General features: G+C 53.4%; 1 protein-coding gene across 11 annotated transcripts in view; it reads left to right on the top strand.

Annotated features, from left to right (window-relative positions):
* The first annotated feature begins 11,325 nt into the window (after positions 1 to 11,325).
* Positions 11,326 to 23,805, top strand: part of Cntfr (ciliary neurotrophic factor receptor) — a 39,594-nt gene continuing 27,114 nt past the window's right edge. The window contains exons 1-2 of one of the 11 annotated variants that reach the window (NM_016673.2): positions 11,326 to 11,439; positions 21,531 to 21,620. The gene's annotated coding sequence lies outside the window, so the exon portion shown is untranslated. Of the gene's footprint in view, positions 11,440 to 12,379; positions 12,435 to 12,491; positions 12,622 to 12,696; positions 12,804 to 12,903; positions 13,233 to 13,393; positions 18,226 to 19,236; positions 20,955 to 21,530; positions 21,621 to 23,805 lie in introns of those variants that run through there. The other 10 variants (NM_001379215.1, NM_001379212.1, NM_001379213.1 and 7 more) reach the window with 10 other exon arrangements.

The following is a 23,805-nucleotide window of genomic DNA, read 5'->3' as shown; positions in this document are numbered from 1 at the left end:
AAAGGCAGCTGATAATACCCAGTGTGACAAACCTAGTCACTGCACTTAGAGCCTCCGGTCTCAGGTGAGCGATGATGTCAGCAGTTCACCTTCAGGAATGTGGCAGGCGCAGTAGGTTCACAGAGTAAAGAAGTTCCTCGCTGCAGAAATAAAAGCCCCGAGACAAGCAAAATCTCAAGGAAAAATGAGGTAATGACTGTGTAAAGCTTGAAGACTAATGGGCTGGGAGAGTCCTGGGAAGGGCAGGGATGGAGGGGAATCATGAACTGAGACATAGGAAGACGCAAGGAAAGTAAACAGTCTGGTGACTGAAGGTCAAGGAAGGGCCAACGAGGAGTGAGTCTCAGGGACCGCGGCTGTCTACCTGGCCAGGGAGTTTGGATTTTATTGTGGGAGAGATGAGAGGTTCCAGAATTCTCTGAGGTGGAGCACAAGGTAAAATGCCAGACTGTTTAGAGCGAGAACCCTGGGTGCTACAGCTTGCTGAGAAGACGGAGCACAGGATTGGAAGAGCAGCAAGGAAGCCAGGAAGAGATCATGGGCCAAAATCACGGCTAGGGTAGGCCCTGGGAATCTTTCCCAGCCCACAAAGGCTCTCAATGCCTGTTACACTGCAAGCATTCCTAGCCCCAGGCTCCCTCTGCCCCACCATATGAGCTCCTGTAACCTTTCTTCATTTGAACTGTAGCCTGGCTTCTCTGGTTATTTGTCTAGAACCAGGGTCTTGGTCAGCTTCCATATTGAGAGACAAGAGCATCCAGGTTCCTTACGGCTAGGAGAACTCTCTCTTGGCTTTCGTTTTCCTCCACTATGCATTTCTCAGAGACCCTTTCATGTGTCCTCCTTCAGTGTGGCTAAGGGTCCTTCCATAGAGGGAGCTAGCTAGCGTCACTCCCTCACCTTCAGCCACCTCCTACCAGACAGAGTACACTCATATGCCTACGTGTGCATGCATATTGATGTCCAGAGGGCCATCCCACTAGGGAGAGAGTCACATGTCTAAGAGAAATGCCTGGAAGTGGGAGAATAAAAGGCACAGCTGGGAGTGGGAGCAGGAGCGGGAGGCGTGCTGTCTGCCAGGTCTCAGGTTCCGGCTGGAGCCACAACCGTGTACGGCAAGTAGGGGGCACCAGAGTCAGACTTTGTGTAGGAATTGCGGAGTCACCTTCATTCCGTCTCATGAATATGCACAGAACCTGTTGAATTATGCAGATAGAAAGGATGTAAATGTGTATGCAAATTCGGTGCTACCCTTGCTGTTGCTATGGAAACAAGTGACTAGCAAGGAGGGGCACACCCTGGGGAGACCTGGGTGGAGAGACTGAGACCTGGAGACTGGGCTGGGCCACCTGCTCTTCTCAATCACGACGTTTTGATCTCTTTCTTTGCTTCGTTTTGTCTTTGTCTCTCTGCCTGGATCTCCGTCCACTTCTGCACCTCTTTTAACCTCTCTCTTTTCAGCTGTTTTATTTCTCTCTTTCTCTCTCTGAGTTTCTCTGCCTGCATTTCTCTGTGCTGTTGCATCTCTGACAGAAACATTACCTGGCCTGCCCCTTGTCTGTAATCCCATGACTTCCCCTCCTGCAACTCCCTGTCACTCTGTCTCACATCTCTGGGTTTTGTTTCTGCATCTCTGAGCTCTTTATTCTCAGTCTGTCTTTCTGAACCTCTTGTCCAACAACTTGTCTCGGATGGGAAAGACAGGAAGCTGCACATCTGTCCTTACCTGATGGGATGCGCCACCCCTGTCCCAGACGCCCACGTGTTCAAGGATTCCTAAGCACTCCCGCCCTCCCGAAATAAAACCCTGCTTTGAATCTGGCCCCTGTCACAGTATTGACACAAGATTCCCATGACAGGCCCTGGCTGGCTGCCAAGGTATCAAATCTTCTGTCCCAGACCCTGCCTGCCGTGGGACTATGCCCTGTCAGTATTCCGGCCTCTCTGAGTTTATCTTCCTAGCTTTCCTTGAAGCTGGTGGGCACCTTGAGGCAATGATGTGTTCAGAATAGGAAAATGAGAGAAGAGCCTTAATTAATTTGCCCATCTGGCCCTCTGCCCAAAAGCTGACGTGCGGGGTCTGGCTTAGGCCCAGGTGTGGGGGTGTTTGGGACCAGTTGAGACCTATCCTGGTCCCCAGTCAAGACTCCTTGCTGAGCCACATAGCTGCGTGGCAGCCGCTTGGTGGTCTACCAATGCTCCTTCCTGCTATGGCCTCAGTCATCCAGTTCCTCACTCAGGGCCTTCCGCCTACCTGTCCTTCGGCTGGCTTCTGTTCGATGAGCACCTGTTCTTCCACGCGGTGCCCCCTACCTGTACAGATGCTCACGTTACACAGAAATGAAACCTGGGCGTGTTGTGCCTCCACCCTAGGAAGAGGTCTTTGGTCAGATGAAGAGCCCCTCACAGCTTCCTCTCTCTGGCAGCCTCAGTTTGGGAGTGTAAACTTAATGCAAGTGCAAAAGTCATGGCTCAAATGTAAGCAAGATGGAGGCAGAAGAGAAGGATGCCTCTATCCAGTGTCTGCAACGGGCTGTGGGAGATTGCAGAGTGTTTTGAATGGAGGTAAACCACTCTACAGGAAGGTGGAGGGCTTCCCCCTTTTGGTCTTCGGCTCTGGGCAGGTTGCCTTACCTCCAGGAAGGCACTAGTCGTGGGGGATCTGGCCTGGACCCAGGTGTGGGGGCGGCTGAAGCAGTCAGGACAAGTTCCTCTCCTCCAAGAGGTGGTGGGGCCAAAGCCCCCAGCTCTCCTACCCAGCCAGGAAGGACCATAGACTGGTATTCCCACCACCAACTGTGTGATTCACCCATGTTCAGGCCCAGGCGTGATTCTGCTACCAGGAATCCTGTTTGAAGTTTTAAAAGTCTACCCCCTTGCCCCAGCCCACCCTAGCTGTGCCAGGGGCTAGAAAAGAGTCACCTGTGGGTGAAGCCGCAGGTCTGGAGAGCCACATACAGGAAAAGCAAAAGATCTGGAGAGAGATGGAGAGATAAGAGATGGTCAGAGACAGAGATGAGAACTGATACAGACAGCGAGAGAACAACCTGACAGAGAAGAAGGCACAGAGACACAGAGGACACCTGCTTGGGAACAGACAACAGTATTGGCCAAACCTAGTGCTAAGTGCTTGGCTGGACTGTCTCATTTAACTTAATCTTTATAGTCTTAGGAAATAGATGGTGCTGTTATGATCCCATTTTACTCCTGGGATAATTGAGACTCATTTTGCTGAAAGTAATTGAGACATTAACTCACTCGCCTGAGGCCTCAAACCCAGAAAGCCGTGGAGCAGGTATTCGAATCCTTCGGTTTGACTGAGAGCCAAGGCGAGAGACAGACAAAGAGCCAGCAGTGGGGACAGATAGATTCCCATACCAACCCTCTTGGGTAATCTGGAGATCTGGGAATCTTCAGGCAACTGTTAGGGGAGGGCCTTCCCATCAAGCTAAAAGAAGAAAAACAACTTCTAGGTCTTCTTGTCAGCTATGAAGGAAGGAAAGGAGAGAGCTATCAGGACTGCGGATCGGATCGGGAGGAAAGGCCCCGCCCCCATCACGGAATTCCTTAGCTGACCCTCCTCCCAAGCTGCTTCCCATTAGTCAGGCAAAGCCTTCTTGTGAGCAGCTACTGTCACTACCACCACCATCACCACCCTCACCACCCACTCCCCCACTTTGAGACTTCTTTCTTCTCCATGTGTTTATTGAGCACCTGCTAGTTGCAGGGCACTCCTGCCCCCACCCACCTCTCCTCCCCCTTTTTCTCCTTCACTGTGGAAAGACCCTTATTGTCTCCCTCCAGCCTCCTAGGATAGCCTCTGCAACTAGCAATTAAGGCTAGAATCCGAGACACTGCAAAATAAGGAAGTTAGCCTCGTATACACCAAGGTTCTTGAAGCACAGAGAAGAGGTCCCCAAAGGTCTGGCTTAGGTGTCTCTGCCTGGAGGTCCCTTCTAGTTAGTTTGGAGAGGAGGGTCAGCAGCCCAGCTGGTGGGGGCCTGAGAGAGCCAGGCTGTCAACAACAGGGGGGATCGGGGCGAGAAGAAAACCAGGAGCTATCCTGGGGGAGTCCGGGAGTTGGCGTTATGGTTTCTAATGTCTTAGCCCTGGTTTCAATTACTCACAAGGTCCCTAGGGTTCTCCCATGACCCCCTGCAGGTTCCTGAGCTTGAAGAAGGCTCGGGAGCCTCTGGGGAAGACCAAGAAACTAGGGGCTCAGGGGTAGCAGTCCACAGCCTGGAGGGAGCTTTTGCATACTCTTCCACCCCTGTACATGTCGGTGTGAGGCCCCCCAGACCACACAGAGATCCCAGAAATAGTGGGAAGCTGGGAAGAGCAGTGTACACAGCTGCTTATGAGCTCCTACACGGGTCCAACCAGTTCCTCAGCTCCACCTTGGTCCTGCTGCCTCCACCTCGCTCCTGCCCCTGAGAGCCAAGGCTTGGTCTCACCACTCTTTTTAAAACCTCATAACAAACCCCGATCCTAGATTTTTTTTCACAACTCTCTTGTTTATCTTCGAGTCCTGCATCTTCCTTTTTTTTTTTTTTTTGGTTGTTGTTTAGTTGGTTGTTCTGAATTTTTAGGCTTTTAGGTACGATCTCATGTAGCCCAGGCTGGCCTAAAACTCACAGCAATCTTCCTGCCTCAAGCTCCGGAGCATTGTGGATTGATTATCTACTTTGTTACATTTGCTTTGAGAGGAGTCTCATGTGGTCCAGGCTAGCCTTGGGACTCACTGGGTAGCCAAAGCTTGCTTTGAATTTCTGATACACCTTCCTTTCAAGTGCTAAGACTGCAGGTGTGTTCCACCATGACTTTCCAGTGAGCATGTGGGGGAGGGGCGCGCGCGCGCGCACACACACACACACACACACACACACACACACACACCCCACCATCATCTCTCTCTGTCTCTGTTTCTCCATCTTGTAATTAAAACCCCCAGTTTCTATCTCAGCCCTCACCTCCTTCCCCTGTCTCTCATCACATTCCATGCCTGTTCTCTTAGATCAATCTTGCCACCCCCCAGTCCTGTCGTAATGCCCAGGTCAGCTTGGGACTTTGATGAATACCCAAGGCTTCCCATGAGCTGGCACTGAAGGTCCTGGGAACTGATGAACAGATTGAACACCTCCAGCTAGCTTGTTCTCACTCTACTTGAGGACACGTCTCCCTCCCTAGACTTGTCCCTTCCTACCCATCATCCCACAGACCCTTCGGCCGAACATGTCAAGGCTTTGTGAATGGCACCATCGTCTCCCAGTCACCCATGCCAAAAGCCTGGGAGGCGTCTGCGCTTTTGAACACAATGTTCCCTCTGGGCCTGGCACACAGTAGGCGCTAATAAATGTCTGTTGAACTGAATTTAACTCAATTTTCTCTCTTGGAATTCCTCTTCTGCCTCTGCCTATTCCCTGGTCCTGGGTGTCTGTGGCAGTAAGTCTCCAGATTTTTAAATTGTCTAGGTCTTCCTAGTCACCATAGTTGAGTTTGTGGGGGAGTTGGTCCTTCCTTACCCATCTATTTCTGACCCTAAGTGATCACAGGCTCTTCAGGAATGAAGCCATGGGAGGTGAAGGGAGAGAAGCAGTCTTGGGATAACATCGGGCCTTCTGGGAAACATGGGCCCTATTATCAGCAGCAGGGAGTCACTGGAAGTGGACAATCCTTTGAGGACAGATGTCTCCACTGTGAAGAACAGGAGGGGGGTCAGAGCCCGCTGGGGTGGAGAGGCGATTTCCGAGTAGTGAATTAGTTTCATGCGAATTTTTGCAAAATGAAAAATTGCATCTGTGATTTTGCAAGTCTGTGTTGTGTCCCTGTTTTTGTCTTCAGGAAACACAAAGTCCCCTGATCCCAAATGTCCTTGTCCTCCCTGGCTCTCTCTACCCTCCTTCCTGTGCTCCCAGTGGCTTCATTCTCCAAACTTAACAGGCCCCAGGGTAACCATGGGGAAGGTCCTTTGACGAGCAGACGTGTTCAGGGAGCCTGAACTCTGTATATACCTGACATGGGGTCCCCTGGAGGGGGAAGCAAATGGAAAGATGACTCCAAGTGGCCTTCTCTACACTGAGGCACTCTGCTTTCTTTCCAGCCCCAGGGCCTTGTCCCAGTCAGGATGAAAATCTGACCTCCTATGCAGCAGCTCACTAGCAGGAGCTGGAAAGAGGGTTCAGTGGCTAAGAGCACTTACTGTTCTTGCAGATGACCCAGGTTTGGTTCTAAGCACCCACAAGGTGGCTCACAGTCATATAACTCCAGTTCTGGGGGGATCTGATGCCCTCTTCTGACCTCCACTGGCTTCTGCATGCATGTGGACGTATACATACACTCACACACGAGTACACATAGATAAATTAGTTTTAAAAAGATCTCACTAATAGGGAAATGTTCTGTGCTCTTAACTACTCTACAACACATTCCAGACCACCATGGCCTTGGAACCAAAGGGGTTTTAGGATGTAGTTTCTGAGCCACTGCCGCCTCAGCCTGCCTCCCAGAATTCTGCTTAGTCTTCCCTGAGGTTACCAAGCCTGCATCTCATCACTAAAGGCTGAAGGGCTTTTCCAAGGCTTGTTCCCCTGTGCCTTGAAGCTTAGATTCACTTTTTACAGGTTAAGGTTTGTCCCGCTTACCCTAATACACCATGTATATATTTGGTCTATTTTAAAGGACCTACATATAAATATTGATAAATCTATTTCCAACTAGGTCTGGTGATGAAAGTTGGTGATCCCAGATACTCGGAAATCAGGGACAGGAAGATCTCAAATTCAAGGCTTGCCTGCACTAAAAAGTGAGTTCAAAGCCAGCCTGAGCAATTTGGTGAGCTCCTGTCTCAAAATAGAAAGTTAAAAAGAAGCCAGGCAAAGTGCCACATGCTTTTAATCCTAGCTTTAAGGAAGCAGAGGCAAGAGGATCTCTGAGTTCAAGGCTAGCCTCGTCTACAGATCAATTTCCAGGACAGCCAGGACTACACAGAAAATTCCTATCTTAAAGAGAGAGGGGGCAGAAGGGTATAACTCCATGGTAGACATCTCCTCCAGCATAACACACAGACACACACACACACAGACACACACACACAGACACACACACACACACACACACACACACACACACACACACAGAGTCTATTCCAACTGTTAGAATCACCTGTTTTATGCCTGACCCAGCATCTCCTGATGGAGGCCAAAAGAAAACCCTCACAGAGCTTTGAGGCACCAAACAAAACTAGACAACTCAACAGATATCACATTAGCCATTAAACTAGACATCACACTAACCATATCAGGCAAAGGAATATGGTACCATGAGAGAGGAAAGAAAGGGGCGTAGTCGGCGCCTCTCTTAGGAGACATTTAGATGTCACTTCTTGGCTGAGGGGATTGGGGTGTCAGATATGGGAATTTTACACGGGCTAACTGTACAATCATCTTCATTTTCTTTTTAAAGTATCCATCTTTCTTGATTAGAATGTGAGCCCTAAGAGGGTGGGAACTTAAAACAAGTTTGAGGCAAATTGTAAACAGCAAAGTGCACGAAATTTAAGGGTATATAGTTCAAATTACAGGTTCGACTTCAGTCTCGCTTGTCCCGAAGTTTCCTAGAAATGAAATAGGTCGGTGTGTCCTCAGAGCCCCTACCCCTCCCTCCCTCTCCCTCAGCGTTTTGTCTGAGCTTTACCATGTCGGTATGCCGGCTGCAACTGGCTATTTTACATTGCTGTGACCATGTCGCTATTTATCTATCTGGGTTATTCCTAACTGAAAATATAATTAACAAAGCACTCCTGATCTGTTCTTTGAGGTATGCATTTGTAAGTAGAATTGCCAGGTCCTGGGATCTATGTATGTTCATCTTAGTGGACCCTGCTATTTCCTAAGCTGTTGTACCGAGTTACACGTGTGTGAACCATGCATGGAAGCTAACCCTTCTACAGCTTTCTGAAGCAGCGTCTGGCTCACTGCTGTACTTACACCAATGCCTGGCACACAGTACGGTGCCTGGCACACAGTAGGGCACACACACACACTTAAGAACAAGAGGTGCCATCACCACTGCCTGGCTGCGGCGTCGACCTGCTGAGTGATTCTGGCAGATGTCTGCCTGGCTTCAGGATCATTCCCTATCTGTAGCACAGCAACCGATACCAAGGGCCCTGCTGGCCACTGCCAGCTGGGTGCCGTGAAAACTAGCCACCTGCTCACTCACTTGTCTCACTCGTATTGCTTAAGGATGGCACCTACTGTGCGCCAGCACGCAGAGGGTGTGATCTGTGACATTCCACTTACGGCCTCTTTCGGGTCAGCCAAGGCCAGGGTCACTAACTATCTTGTCCCCAACTCGTCTTGCAAGGAGCTCGCTTCTCCTCCCTGTCCAGCCCTGACCCCAGGCGGGGGGGAAGGGGTCTGGACTGAGTCTGTGAATGGAAAATGTGATTAATAATCAAAAAAACATCCAAGAGGAAGAGACCAGGAAAACAACTTCAGGAAGGCTCCTTGCCCAGGGGAGGGGGGCCGTGTCCTGGGCCTCGGGACAGCTCCGGCCACCCTTTCTGGGACACAGCCACAGGAGTGGGTAATTTTAGCCAAAAGCAGAAGGGGGGAGCCATTTCAATGACTTATTTTCAAAGATGCCCCCAATGTAAGTTATGCTTTCTCTGGGAGTTCTCTTCATTCTGATACCCCTCCTAGTGGTCCCCTAGCCCAGACATATTTGGTGGGGGAAGGCAGAGACTCTGGATTGGGGGTAGAGGAGGAATTTCAACATGAAATGTTTTGTTCATTAGCAGAGAAAGCAGAGAACATAGGGGGAAATTCCCTTTCTTCTTGGGCCTGGGCAGCCCAATTGGACACTCCAAAGCTGTTGTGAAAACTAGGGCCTCAGGCTGCAGGGTAAGAGTGCTGACCAGGAGCTTGTACCCTCCATGTGGATTTCTGACTTCCAGGGGGTTCGTCTTTCCTCCTTCCAGGGATTTGATTCCCAAGGCTTCCATCTGTCTTCAGGATTCCTTCTTAGCAAAGCAGGAGGGACTGTGATTAGACTAGGGTTAGAACTTCCTGATGGGAGGGAAGGAGGCCTTGGCCTATTGAATACCTTGGAATTTTGATAGGGTATATTGGAATTGGTAATCTGGTAGGTAAAAGAAGTCTGACATGAGCCTGGGGCAGTAGTGGAAGCCCCTCTATCAGTGAGGGCCCTAGTGGGATGGGAACCTGGAGGATTTCAGTGTGACTGGTTAGCCTCCCTAGTGAGACTCCATCTCTTCCCCCATCCTCCACCTTCAGAGATTGCCTGCCCTTTTCTAGTACTAGATTGGGAGGGTCAGGGCACAGAGAGGCAGTGGGCTCCACCGTAGGATTCCAGAAGGAGGGGGTTGTTGTGAATGTGTCCCAGGTGCTGTCCCGAGATGGTGCTGGAGCTGTTTCAGGATGGGGCGGGGGGTGGGTGTGAGTCGCCTATGGGGGTGGCTGGGCTGGTCCCTGACTTGGGGGGGGGGCTCTGGGCCCCCCTCCCTGGCTCGGCCCCGGGCTGTGTCGGGATCGGGTTTCTCGGCGCCTGGAGCCTCCGCGAGGCCGAGCTGTTCCCGGGCCCCGGCCAAGCCGCCCCGGGCGCTGGCACTGTGCGAGGAAGCAGGGGGGGTAAGGGGGAGCGAGGGGGGGCTGCGAGGGCGTTTACGTAACTGCCTTCCAGAGCCCGCCCCGACCCGCCAACCCCAGTGTGATTGAGAGCGTGTGTGACTGTGTGTGTGCCTGTGAGAAACACGTTGCACTATGGCCGTGCCTTGTGTGTGTGCTATAGATGTGTGATTCAGAGTTCTTCCCGGAGCTCAGGCTTAAGCTAGAGTCCCATGACTCCTCAAGTACCACCGTGAGGCTGAAAATAAGCACTTTATTCAGTGAGACAGGGTGTGTGATTTTATGTGAACCTGCGTTTGGTGCGGCTAAGGCAGCCTGTGTGAGAGTGTAACTATTAGCCAGGAGGTTGCCCGGCCCTGGAACCTTCTGCTTAGACATGGGGCTTTTCTGTAAGAGCACTTGGGAAGCTGAGACCACATCGGTAGCTTTCCTTCCTGGAGACAGATCAGTATAAATGGGAAAAGTGTCATTGCAACCTAAAGGCCGAAATGACACAGTTAACTCTGGGGGTGGGTGAGTGAGCAGGATCAGTTTAGTTCATCCTGCCAGGACAGCTAAGTCCTCACAGAAGCCATAAAACCCCAGGACAGTTAGTGATGTGTCTTTGCTCAGTGGTAGAGCGCTTGCCTGGAATTTCCTGAGTGGGTTCCATACCAATCACCACAATAACAAATGAGCAGACACCTGAAGTCAAGGAAAACGTCTCCAGTGTCCCAAGGTCTCGCAAACTTACTAATTCTGGGATCTCTATTATTGTGGGGCTTCCAGTCTGGGGGTATGACTTCCACTCTGTCATGGGTGAGGCACGTGGTGAAAACGGGTTCCACTGAGGCACGGTTTGAGTGAAGGTGTCCATGAGTGTGGTCTACCTTACCACCGCAAGAGAAGGGGCTGGCGCAGATATGGGCTGGCCTGCTCTCTTACCAGACCTGGAAATGGAGTGTGACCAGAGGTGAAGGCCTGTCTAGGAAGCCTAGCTCTACCCATAGGCCGCTGTTGGCCCAGCTCAGTGGGAAGAATTTAGGTTCTGAGCTAGGTGACCACAGGATGGAAAGGGGACAGATCCTTCCTTGTTCCGTGGGTCCTCAAGGCCTGAGCGCCAAGCCGGAGTCGCAGCCCAAGAACACACATCCCCATCTTCCCGCCAGGTGTCGCTGCGGCCCCGGGGAAATGAACGTGTTTGCTGGTTCCGCTCCAGGAGCTGCCGTCCGACACACCACCACCACCACCACCACCACCACCACCACCACCACCACCACCACCACCACCACCACCACCGTGGGTCCGACGTGTGTCCCTCCTCATCTTCCCCCACACTGGGTCGTATTCCTGGACTTGTGTCGTCTGGTGCGAACAATGAGCCTGCATCAGGTGGCTGCGGCAGTGATGATGGTAGCCTCCCTGTGCCCTGGTGTCGTTTGTGTGTGTGTGTGTGTGGGGTAATCCTGACTGCCCTCAACCTGCAGAAGGAGCATCTGAAAAGTCAAGATGACCCACTCAGGACTTGCAGATCTCCGTGTCCGTTTGTCTGCCTGTCCCCAGACCGGTGTGAGCACGTAGTCTCATCAGCATCGGCTACTCCTCCAGAACCTGACCTGGTCCAGGCCTACCATCAGCACAGAAAGACAGTTCGTGTGTGTGTGTGTGTGTGTGTGTGTGTGTGTGTGTGTGTGTGTGTGCGCGCGTGCCCGCGCCTGCGTGTGTTCCCATCACCAACGCTCCGTATTTCGTCGCCCTTCCTGCATTCCTTCCCGCAGCCGACTAGTTAGGGTCTGTATCCTGGGGAGCTGAGGTGGGTGCAGAGAAGCTGGTTGTGTGCTCTGACCTGAGCTTCGCTGTGTGTCCTTAAGCCCTGGCCCACCTCCTCTGAGCTCCAGTCCAGCCTGACTCCAGACCGTTGGACGGTGGAGCCATGGAAGTGAAAGCGGAAAGCCCCAGCAGTGGCGGGAACGGTTTTTCCTCTGCAGCAGAGTCTCTGAGGCATTGGTTGGGAAAGGGCCCGGGCGCTGTAGGCAGCCTGCTGGGGAACGTGTGAAGAAACGATATTTCCCTCCCCTAGCCCTCAGCCGGGGAACAGTTCCTTGGAGGGGTAAGGCCCAGGGATTATGGGTCAAAGGCCAGTCGAAAAATCCAAGGGGGTGGACCTCCGGTTCTCTGCCTCTGCCATCCCCTTTGCTAATGCGCGTTCGTGTGGCCTCAGAAGTTGATCAGGTTGTCTAACCTTAATCTCCCATATTGCAGACAGAACAGGGGCCTACCTAGGTCCAGTGAAGTGAACACCCTGCCCCCGCCCTCCAAGGCCCAGGCTGCGGGGTGTGTGTGTGTGTGTGTGTGTGTGTGCCAGAGCCAAGCTCAGCTCACAGAGTGTTATGCCCTGCCCTAAAACCGTCCTACCAGGCAGTTAAGTCACAGCTTCCCTAGCTCTCTCCTGGAGGCCGCTTTCCGCTTTCCAGGCCCGGTGGCCTAGGGAATGAGTAGTAATGGCAAGGGCCTGGGTATCCATCCTGGTCCGCTGGAGTCATGGAAGCATAAAACCCGTTAACTCCGGACAAGGGACCAAGAGGGGCTTGTTGATGGGGGTGGTAGAAACAGGGGAGGAGTGAGCGGGCTGATTTATGGGAACTGGGGGCTCTGTCTGGTACTCCTCTCGAGGATGCTAGAAGGACCCCAGAGTTGGTCCCGGGTGTGCCAGAGTGTCCGTGTGAGACACTGAGGGACAGAACGGACGACCGTGTGTGCAGGAGAGACCTGGCCAAAGCTGAGAGTGTGATGAGCGATCACTCGCGGGTGGGTGCGCTCCCGGCCGCCCTAGGAGAGCGGGCGGAGTGGGTGTGGGTGTGCGCGCGCGTTTGCAAGACCCGCGGCCCGAGCGCGCGTGAAGCACGGGGTCCATAGCCGTCCAGAGGGCGCGCCGGAGAAAGGGCGAATGCGAGGGGGCCACGCGTGCCAGTGCGGGCGAGCGTGCCAGCGGGGGGTAGGGCTCCTGCCTGCGCGGGGCGAGTGGGAGTGGGGGCTCACAGGCCGGCGCGGGCGAGCGTGCCCCCGAGAGCGTGCCGCGCGTGCCAGGCGCGGGAACGTGCCAAAGCGGAGGCGCGCGGGGGCCGTGGCGGGGAGGGGGGGTCGTGGTGCGCGGCAGCGGAGGCGCGGGGAGACAAGGCGAGAGGGGGAGGGGAGCAAGGGCGCGCGCGGCCGAGCGGGCGCCCGCGGTCACATGGGCGAGGGAAGGAGGGAGGGAGCGCGCGAGGGAGGGAGGAGGATGGGGGGGTTAAAGCCGCGGAGAGCAGAGGAGCCGGTGCAGAGCGGGCGGCGGCGGCGGCAGTGGAGGCGGCGGCTCCAGCCGGCGCGGCGCGGGGTTCGGCAGTGGGATCCGGCCGCAGTGCTCGCTCCGCGCTCCTGCCTCGCTCCCCGCCTGCAGCGGCCGAAGGGCGCGGCGCGGAGCCCGGGTGGCCCGAGGGCGCGGTGAGTGTTCCGCGGCGGTCTGCGCGAGGCTTGACCCTCGAACGCTCAAGGCGGACAGACCGGCGGCCCTCGTGCGTGCGGGTAGAGTGAGTGAGGGGACACGCGTGGGCCCCGCGGTCGGGGGAGGTAGGAAAGTTCACGAGAAACTTTGCCCGCAAACTCGGGGGCGGGGGCGCACGAGCAGCAGCCCCCTACGTCCGGACGCGCCAGGGGTTGGGCGTGGTGGTGGTGGTGGTGGTGGTGGTGGTGGTGGTGGTGGTGGTGGTGGTGGTGGTGGTGGTGAAGCTGGGCGATCAGGGCTGGAGGGAGGTGGCCAGGGCGGTTAGTCCTAGTGTCCCTGTTCTTCCCACCCTTGAGCAGCATGCGCGGGGTCTGGGAAAATTCCAGAGCTAGGGGGTTCGCAGTGACCCCCCACGCACCCAAAGCTTGCTTCTTTCTCGAGGGGGAAATATCTGGACTTCAAAGTGCCCGGGAGTGTAAAGGGATGGCTGCGCTTCTGCCAGTGCCTTGGGTATCCGTATGAATCCGCTTGTGGGGCGTGTGTGTGTGTGTGTGTGTGTGTGTGTGTGTGTCTCGGTGTGATCCTGCCTATGGTTTTCTCATGAGTCCGCCTGGATGTATCTGCACGCAGTGAGTCCCTTTCAGTGTGTCTCTTTGTAAGTCCTCTGGTGTGTGTGATTCCAAGCCCGTGGCATATCCCCAAGTGTCTCTTTTGTGAGTCTGCCCATGTGTGCCTTCTCCGGTGTTTCTGGGTGTCCCCAGGCTGTATAGAGTAGTGTATCTCCCGGTGCGTGGGGGGCTGGGCCGCGAGGAGGTCACCAGACGGACAGCTCTCCACGACTCCTCTCCTCTGCGAGCTTCTCCAGCGTCTAGCTTTCTGGCTCCCTGGCCCCCCTCCCCCCTCCAGTAGCTTCAGGCGGGCAGGACTATTTCACGCCTTGTTGAAAATTCAGGATTTTCTTTCTTTCTGTCTAGTCTCTCTGTTTGAGAATTCATCCCCCTCACCCCCGCATTTATGTATGTATGTGTTTGTGCACGCAAGTCTAGCATCTTGCCGGCAACACTGGGCGTGTGTCTGTATGCTGTGTGTCTTTAACACAACTTGTTCTGCCTGTGATATATTTGTCTGTGTCACAGGATGTATTTGTGTACCCTATCCTCTGAGGTGGTAAGAGTTGAGAATACAGAGTGTTTGTGCGTTAGTCAACTGTTGTGTGTCCTGCGGTCTGAAACATAGGGTGTATTTTTGTGTGTCTGACCCTGGGGGCTTGCCCAATTGGCTCTTCGTGGAGATGCAGAGCTAGCTTGGATCTGGGAGGTGAGGAGAACAGTGAGTCTCATATTTTGTCCCTGTCTTCACTCTGACAGCCCACACAAATCCTTTCTCTCGGTTTCTGAGGCTCTAGGATTAAGATGGAGCTAAAGGTTCAGACTCTGTCAGAACTGATACTCCAGTCGGGACGCTGACTCTACCCAAAGACTAAGAGTTTAAAGTTCACACTCAAGACTTCCTGGGGCTCTAGAATTCACATTCAGATTCACACTGGAACACTTAAGCTCCTTCCAGAGACTGGGGGTGGGGGTGGGGGGTTACACTCAGAGGGCTTGCATTCAGAGTCACACCAGGGGAGTGGGATTCACATGTAGATTTACACTTCCCTTCTGGGGGGGGGTGCTTGAATATCAGCTCTGCTCTCTTCGGGGGCTCACACTTGCATATCTGTATCCTTTCACTCACGGGTTCACATCCCAGACTTAGAACTGGCCCACAGAAGCTCCATGAGGTTCATGAACTGGTACCCCAGTTCTTGACTCTGTAAGACCCCGGAGACCTCAGGTTGACTCATTCATTCAGGGGCCCTGCCACACTGAGATTAGAGGCCCATATTCAAACTCAGACTCAGCAGGAAGAATGCTGAACTCCCGTGTGAATGCAAGGGCTCTCTCAGGACACTGCAGTTCCTGTCAGGCTGCCATGCCCTCTGTGCCAGCCAGTCCCACTCTGACTCCCAACTCTACAAATGGGGCTCGAGTTCAAGTTCAACAGCGCTCACGTGGAGTCATGTGAGGACCTTTGGTTCACACTTAGATTCACCTGGGGAATTGAAGGGTTAGACTCAAGGGGCTAACCTTGAACTCATACCAGGATCTGGGTCACTCACTCAGATTCACAGGAGGATCTGGGTGTTCCTGCTTAGACGCGTATTAGAACTGTAGTGGCCACACTGTGGATTCTCACTTCTTCCTGTAATCAAGTAGATTATCTTGCTTGGATTTTGAAACACTTGGGTTTTTAGAGGCACTGAGGGCTTGACATTCATACTTAAAAGGGAAACCCGGACTCACACCCAGAAAGCCCCGAAGGCCAAGAATTCACACTTGGGGCTCAGCCGGTCTCTGAGCCTACTTTCTGACCCTCTCCGACCCACAGTCAGGGACACACCTCAGGACCTTGGTTCATGCACCCATCTTTCTTGGCTCTCCCTCCAACACTGCCAGAGAACCATACAACCCCACACTTTGATCTTAGAGTTCATGCTCAGACTGACATTAGATCCTGACGCTCGCACGAAACTCCCACTTCCATCCTGTGGCTCACATGCAGACCCACACAGTGCCAGGGGAGTTGAGACTTTGTCATGTGTTCCCAGGCATGTTCTTTGGGTTGTGGTGCTGCATCAGGGGAATCAAGGTGAGGAACAGAGACATGTCCGGGGTGAAGACGGGGCGTCCGCTTGGTTCTGTTTATTTCTGGTCTTTTACACGGGCTGTGATCTATCTGATGAACAAGATGGTGGGAGACACTGTGCAAGTCAAGCCTTTCTACCAGCCAACTAGGCTCTTGGCAGAATGTCTGAGTGGTTTGATGGTACAGGGGTCAATGAACTGTCAGATTCCTCCATGTGCCATGAAATATTCCTTAAATAGTTGTGGGCACCTTTTCTGTGGTGGAAAGGATCAGGGCGGCGGGGAGGTGGGGGTGAGAGACTCAAGTCCTTAGACAGCTTCTCCCCTCAACCCACTCATCTTCCAGGCTGGGGCTGGGACTTCAGGAATGTTCCCAGGTGCATTAGTGATTCTGGGAGAGAAGAGGCTGTCTCTAATTGCACCCTCTCTACTCTCCTCTGCTCCGGCTGGAGAAGGGTAGGGGCCATGTTATGTCTCATGGCTCCAGTGTTTACCCAGGAATACACAACATCCCCCTCCCTGCTCCCTAAAAGAACACTAGCCCTAGGGAGTCCAGGCTGCAGCCCTTCCCAGGACTTTACCTGCCTTAGAGAAATGGTCTTGGACTTCACCAGCCCATGGTGGGGACCAGTGGTGGGACCACCTGAGGCATACTACCCCCACCCCAGCCCCATAGATGCTTACACAGTAGGGACTTGGATCATGGAGGGGGCACATCAGGCTGAAGTGGTCCGGCTTTAACTGCTCCATAGCCTTGAAAGATGTGTCCCTTTGGACACATGCACTCCAGCCTCCCTATGGGGGCAGTGGGGGGGGGGGCTTGGAGGCAAGGCGTTCTGCATTCTGCCCCCCCATAGCGAGTTGAAGTGTAAATGAATCGGAAACATATGGAGTGAATTTTCTTTGAAATGCAGATTGGTTGGGGGGGGGACCATGTGTGCGTGGTTTGGGGAGGGGGTCCAGAAAGCAAGAAGATTGAAGTGGACTGACCCCCCTCCTCCAGAGCCCACTGTGGGGTCAGGGGTGGGGGGAGGGAGGGACAGTGAACTCCTGTGGCCCTGGGTGACCACACCCACATTGGCTCTGGCTTCCTGTGGGGAGGAACTGTGGGTAGAGAGCAAGGGGTCATTGTCCCCCTTTATTTTTGCAGCAGGCAAAGGGAGCCCCTAAAGCCTTGCTGGGTTTGGGGAGGGGGTGTCATCAGAGCCAAAAGCAAAAGCTGCCCAAAGGCAAAAGGAGGAACTGGAGCAGATGTTCGACCCCACAGCTGTAGGGACCCAGTGCCCAGAAGTTGAGGTTACGACTACATCAGAAGGAACTGAAGTCAGGCAGTGGTGGTGACTTTTAAGCAGCAGGGCCTATCTGTGTCTTGGGAATGTGCTGGAGAGTCCCTGGACTTGGGGACAGATTCCTGCTGATTCCAGGCAGGGTCCAGCCATACCCTTATGTGTTCTTTCCTTGCATTGTACAGCAAGGTGCTAGTGCTGCCTGTGTGGGTTCTGGGTCTGCCACGGTCACCGCTGTACCCTGCCTGTGATGCAGAAAGGACGAGTAATAAAAAAACAAAGCCTTTTCTCTTCCATCAAACAAGCGGCTTCTTGTGGGCAGGACTATGTTCCTGGTGCTTGGCCGGAAGTGGATTCTCCACATGGAGGCATGATTGTGAGAGGGGGACCCTTCGGGGTTTCAGGTTCGAGGCCCAGGGGCTCCTCTTTGTGCCGCTCCCTGGTTCAAAGGGTCAGTGAGTCATTTGAAAGATGGAAATAAGGAAAGCCCCTCTTCCCTCAGAGAGACAGGGAGAAAGAGAGAGAGAGAGAGACAGAGAGAGAGAGAGAGAGAGAGAGCGAGAGCGCAGCAGACAGTAACCTGGTCCTGAGGCAGTGATCGGAGGTCTTTCTGCTCTCTCCCCAGTTTCTATTCTCCTGTGGTGTAGAGTGTGTCCTTAATTCTCTGTAGGTCTGGAGAATGGACCCCCATATCCAAGTCACCGAAGCTCAGGCAGGGTGGACTGTCTCTTGGTTGGTTATTAATGTTTGTCTGAAAACACGGACCCTAAAACATGTGCAGCCCTTCCAGAGGCCTGGAGTTGCTGTTGGGGTCCTGTGCAGCACCTTAGCTGGAGAGAGATAAGGAGAGACCCACACCCACTTCATGGTGAGAGTCTCCTAGGAGAGGCTGGGAGTGAAAGTTGAGCAGGGGAAACTGAGGCAGGCTTCGGTGGGCAACGCAGGAGGGGCAGGGCCTCTAATCCATACAGAGCAAAGCTTTATTAGATCAGTTGTGTGTGGTTAGTTAAATGAAGGCAATACTTAGCTTAGGGCTACTGGTAATCCTAACACTACAGGGAGTTTCCTCCTTAGCAGGGTAAGAGCACCCAACACCAGAACGAAAAGTCAGTGGCGGCTTTTCAAGTTCCTAGCAAGTGTGTGTGGTAAGTAAACAGTGGCTTCCTTAAGTACCCTCTCCTGAGCCACTGGCTCTCCCAAATGCCTTTTGTGCAGCAAGTCCTAGCAAGGATTTCAGTAAGACCCCCTTTTGTAGACTTGTACCTCACTTCTGACCCCAGGCCTTTGTGTGGGCCCTCTCCTCAGGAGGAGGAACAACACTGCATGGTGGTCCCAAAAACAGCAAAAGGAGTCCAGTATGGGAAGGCAGATGCCACGTGACCTTGGCCTGTGAGCTGACCTTTCCACGCCCCTCCATGAAATCGCAGGATTTGGGGGGGGGGGCGCTGGGCCCTGGCCCAGGCCTGGAGAGAAGGCGGTTTTGGCACCCATCCAGACTCCTGACGTCAATGTCTCTCCAAATAATGGAATCAATATTGGGTGGGGGGTGCAAGCGTGAACCAGGCCCCAGCGATTAGAAACAGATCGGCATAGAAGCGGCTGATTCTGATAGAGATGCTTTGGTGGTGGGAGGCCTGGGAGGAGGTAGACTTGGGGGCACGTGGGGGCAATGGGGAACCAAGGAGACTGGGATGTTTAGAGCCCTGAGTGGTGAGGTGGAAGTGGGGGAGTCCGTTGTCTGCGTTCCTTTTGCCTTCAAGCCTCTTGGGTTTCCAAGGGTAAGTGGCTTGTGAGTGGTGACATCTTTGGCAAGAGAGTGAGGGTAACTGAGGAGAGCTCACCTGTGTGTCTCTCTAGCCATATTGGAGTGCCAGTGACACACAGGTGTGGGGGTGGGGGTGGGGGGGTGGGAGCTGAGAAGGAAGGAATGCAGAGGACAAATCTTGCCTGGCACCTAAGAGCATTCATCCAGGTTAGAGAGCCGGGGAGCCCCTGCAGAGCGGGAATCTGGCCTGTCAGCTCACATTCTCTCCTTCTTCTAGAAAGCTGCAGGTGAGGACAGAGAGGGTCATGGGAGCCATGATGGGAAGGGAGGGGGCTGGCCTGGCGGCAGCTGACAAAAAAAAAAAAAAAAAAAACAGGAAGAAGGGCTGGGGGGAGCAGCTGTAATTACAGGGCATTTATTATTAATCAGATGAGATTGTTGGAAGCAGCTGGTGTAATGTGCGTGGAGATACTGCATGCTTCCCCCAACACACGTACACACGCACATACATGTCACACACAGCCTAAGTCTGACTTGTTTTTTGTTTTCTTGTGAAGGTCAGATGGGTCTATAATTATCTATTCCGCTGTGTGTCAGTGTGTATCTGTCTGTGTTTTCATGTAGCCTGTCCCCTCTCTACTGCCATTGTCTTTATTTCAAGCTACCTGTCATTCTTTGGCCTGATGTCTGTCTGCCTTCCCTCTATCTCCCTGCTTTTGGGCCTGTGTCTTGGTGTGTTGGTATCTGTCACCACCAGCCAGCCTGTCTCTCTAACACACTGTTTTCGTTACTGGCCTTCTCTTGTTAGTGATGGTTCTGGTTTCTGGGCAGGGTTCCATGACAGAGTCCCTTTTCTTTCTCATGAGTGTGCATGTAGGCCCCTAATCATACCTTTGGCAGATTTACTCTGGGACCTGTTGAGGAAGCAGTTAGACCCTTAATATCTCCTGGGGACTTGTAGAAGGTGAGGGGTCTATTGAGTGGTCAGAATTCATTGAAGGTTTTCTGAAGTCCCAGGGCCCTTGCCAGTGGCCATTTGCACCGTTTGGGAAGAACAGCTTTTGCTGTCTCAGTGTTCTCACTACTGAGTAGAAATAAGGCTACCTCAGAATGTTGTTTTGATGATTTGGCACAAAAATGTAAGTTAAGGAGCTGGAGAGATGACTCAGCGGTGAAGAGCACTAACTTGCTCCTGCAAAGGACCCAGGTTCGGATCCCAGGACCCACATGGCTTGTAACTTCAGCTAAAGGGATCTGACACCCCTGACACTTCTGCAGCCTCCTGCACACATGTGGTGCACACACACACACACACTTAGGAACATGCACATACACAACATACAGTTTTGTTTTTAAATGTAACTTAAGGGTTGTTCTGGCAGAGGACCCAGGTTCAATTCCCAGGACCCACATGGCGGCTCCTGTAACTCCAGTTCTGGGCATCCAAACCCCTCCTCCGATCTCCAAGGGCACCGTGTGCTCATATGATGTACATGTGTACAAGCAAAACACATACATATACCCAGACAGAGTACTCATGCACATAAGGTAAGTAAGAATAAAGGAAGGGTGTGTGTACGTTAAGCTGGGTGTAGGGGCAAACACTTTGACTTCCCTGAGGCAGGGGCCAGAAAATCTCTAATCTATACAGGGAGAGCCTGTCTAAGGGGGTAAATTAGCCGTCAGTTAGGACTTAATGTAAAAACTGCAGAGCCAAGGACCTGGGCAGTTGTGAGCTGATGCTGCAGATAGGCTTAATGAGTTAGCATGGGTCCAGCACGACCGAAAAGAATAAATACCCTTAGCACTGTGTAAGTGGGTAAGAGCTACAGAGGCAGGCTGGCATGGAAAGGTGGAGGGGGGAGGGGTACGGATTCCGTTCTGGGCTCCAGGAGTGGTCAGACCTACAGTCTTGTGTAAGTTATTTAATATCTTTGAATGCCAGGGTTTTTTTGTTTGTTTGCTTGTTTGTTTGTTTGTTTGTTTGTTTGCTGTCAAGTGGCAATTACGTTAGCACCCATCTCATGGAGGGATCACCAAGAAGAGAGGATGCTGCAAATATGGCTGCTTAAACAATTCCGGCACATGCTGGATGCTCAGGAAGTCACGGTGGGGATCTGGAGGATGTGGGGATGGTGGGCATCGAGGCCAGCGCCCGTGACACGTGTGTGTGTGTGTGTGTGTGTGTGTGTGTGCACGCGCGCGCGCGCTCGCGAGCGTGTGTGATGTGGGGGCCTTTCTGCCTGAACCCTGCCTGTGTGGGAATCTGTGGTATGTATCTGTGAGTGGTGTCAGGCCTATCTTGTGCCCTTTGTTTGTCCCTGTGGTTTAGAACTGAAGTCAGCAAAGAGCTGGTAGAAGAAGACTATACTGCTTTTTTTCCTCTCCCAGGCATATCTGCTTCTGGCAGAGATATGATAATAACAGCTAGCTTTGGGGGGTGGGGTGTCATGCTGGGGAACCCATGCTAGGTGAGCAGTCTCACTTAGCTGTGATTGAGGCCCACCCGCTAGCAACTGCTCAGGTGCTGAGTCATCAAAACGGTGCGCCGAGGTAACTGTTCCCATTTAACAGATGAGAACACTGAGATGCTGGCCTCCCTTAAGAGTGGGCTTGTGAGTGTGGGATGGGCTCCAGGAAGACCTGTGGTTTCTCTGACCTGATGTATGTCCTTTGCCCTTCCAGAACCCTGCCCCGTCACATCATCCCAGGAAGACTTTGGTCTGGAGAGGAGGATAATATTGATGTGTGTGGAGAACAGCTGGTGGTAACGAGGTAGGTGCTGGGAGCCCATGCAGAGCAAGCTGTTCTTGGGGCATCAGGCAGGTGCACTGGGCCCTGAGTGACAGACCTGAGACCTGCTCCTGCAGCTCTCCTGTCCTGTCTCCCAAGACCTGGGGCCTGAGACTCCTTGTGGCCCTATATTAGTTCCAGAGGAGGAAAGAAACTCATCCTCCATCACACAGGAAAGGGCAGCACCAGTCAGGATACCCTTCTGTGTGGAGGATGCTGAATGCCAGATTTAGGAACATCTTGTTGCTATCTGTGACTTCCCCTTCCTTCACTCTCTGCCCCTAAAACATCTCTCTGACTCCACTGGGGGAGCAGCTGAGCTTGAAGGAGTAGCTGAGCTTGAAGGAGTAGCTGAGCTTGAAGGAGATGGAATGGCAGGTCCAAAAGTCTTGTGGGGCCAGCAGTGGGGCTGAGTCTCGCCCTCTTTGCCTCTCATTCAAGCAGGCAAGGCCCCTGGATTGGCAGCCCCAGGGTGGGGGCATCTGAGGAATTGAGGCACTGGAGCGGAACGGAAGGGCCTATTGTCCAAAACCCGCCAAAGGCCCACAAAGGCCAGAGGCCCACAAAGGCCGGCTGGGCTTTTCATCTCAGCTCCCAAACAGACTGGCCATTTTCCCGGCTTGGGGCAGCGGGGCAGGGAGGCGAGAGGTGGGGTGGGGGGCGACCAACCCTTCAAAACCAGGAGTGCATGTTGTTAAGGATGGAGTGGGGTAGTCCAGGCTGACACATGGCCTTCCGGGGAGCTTAGATGGTTCAGGGGTCCAGAGGAGGAAGGAGGAAGAGATGCTGTACTGTAAACTAGGCTTCCCACCTCATTCCTCCCAGAGGTCCTAAGGACATGGGGTGGGGTCTATGTTAGAAGTGTGTTCAAACTAGAGGGGCTATGAAATGGGTTTACAGAATAATAGATGGTATTTATTGGAGTATATCTGGGAATCTGATGTCCTACCAGAAAAACAAGCTACTTGGCCATAAGCACCCCCAAATTGGGAGCACTGTAGGGAGCTAGAAGAGAGGCTTAAGGAGTGAAGGTCGTGCTCAGGAGAGAGAGAGAGAGAGAGAGAGAGAGAGAGAGAGAGAGAACTCCTTACAGCAAGAGAGACTGAAGCCAGACAGCAGGAAGGACTTCCTGCCAGTGAACAGTAGCTCAGATGCCCTGACCCTGTCCCTGGGGATCTCAGAGGATCGCAGAGAGCAGGGGAGCTGGAGACACCCCAGGGGCTCAGGCTGGAGCTGCTTCTGTGGGGCTGAGGAAGGAGGCCTTGGCAGTTCTGTCCACGCTCCCCGCAGCACCTCCAGCGCCACTTTAAAAACAGCTTTTTAATTTAACAAAGTGGATGAAAAACTGTTTTTGGAAATAAAAGATATCTGCTGTCTCCCAAGCTAGCACTCAGCCCTTGCAGAGAGCCTCTCTCTGGGCTTCTGCTGGCTGCTGGTGCCTGCTCTCCTCTCTCGGTCTTTCTGTGTTTGTTTCTGCTCTGCAGCCCCCACCTTTGCTCTGGCCTCCCATCACCTCCCTCGATCTCAGCCTCCACGGGAGTCTTACCCTCAGCCTCTCCTTTCTCCTCTGCCTCTCTCTCTCTCTCTCTCTCTCTCTCTCTCTCTCTCTCTCTCTCTCTCTCTCTCTCTCCCTCTCCCCCCCACTGCTGTCTCTCTCTTCCGGGCGTCTCTCTCCCTATTTGTCTCTGTCTCCTTGCCCGTCTCAATCTCTGTCTCCCTCCACCTCCCCCTTCTTCTCCCCCAACCCGAGCTCTAAATGGGTCTATTTAAAACGCGCGACGCTGCCAAGTCAGAAAAACGTCTCCTGATAAAGCGCATTAGGCGGAGGGAGGGAGGAGGAGGGAAGGAGGGAGCGGCAGGCGGACAGATTGATCCAAGCCCGTAACCCCATTAATCAGGCAGCGTGGATCCCCCTCCCTCCCCCGGCTTCAGCCCCTTCTGAGCTAAAAGCCCCTTAAATATTTATCACCCCTCCCCCACGGGGGCGAGGGGAGGGGCACGTGGCCCCTCGGTGAGAGCATCCCTAGCCGCCTGGTCCATCCTTGCGCCCGTCCGCCCGTGTGTGCAGATGTGTGCATGTACTTCTGTGTACACGCCTGGGTGTGTGAGCCTCACCAGCCCGAGGCCTAGCTGCTGACTTGCCCCACTACAGTCTGAGCAGCTGAGT

This window comes from Mus musculus, chromosome 4 (genome assembly GCF_000001635.26).
Source record: "Mus musculus strain C57BL/6J chromosome 4, GRCm38.p6 C57BL/6J".
Classification (NCBI taxonomy): Eukaryota; Metazoa; Chordata; class Mammalia; order Rodentia; family Muridae; genus Mus; species Mus musculus.
This window is presented reverse-complemented; position numbering and strand designations above follow the sequence as displayed.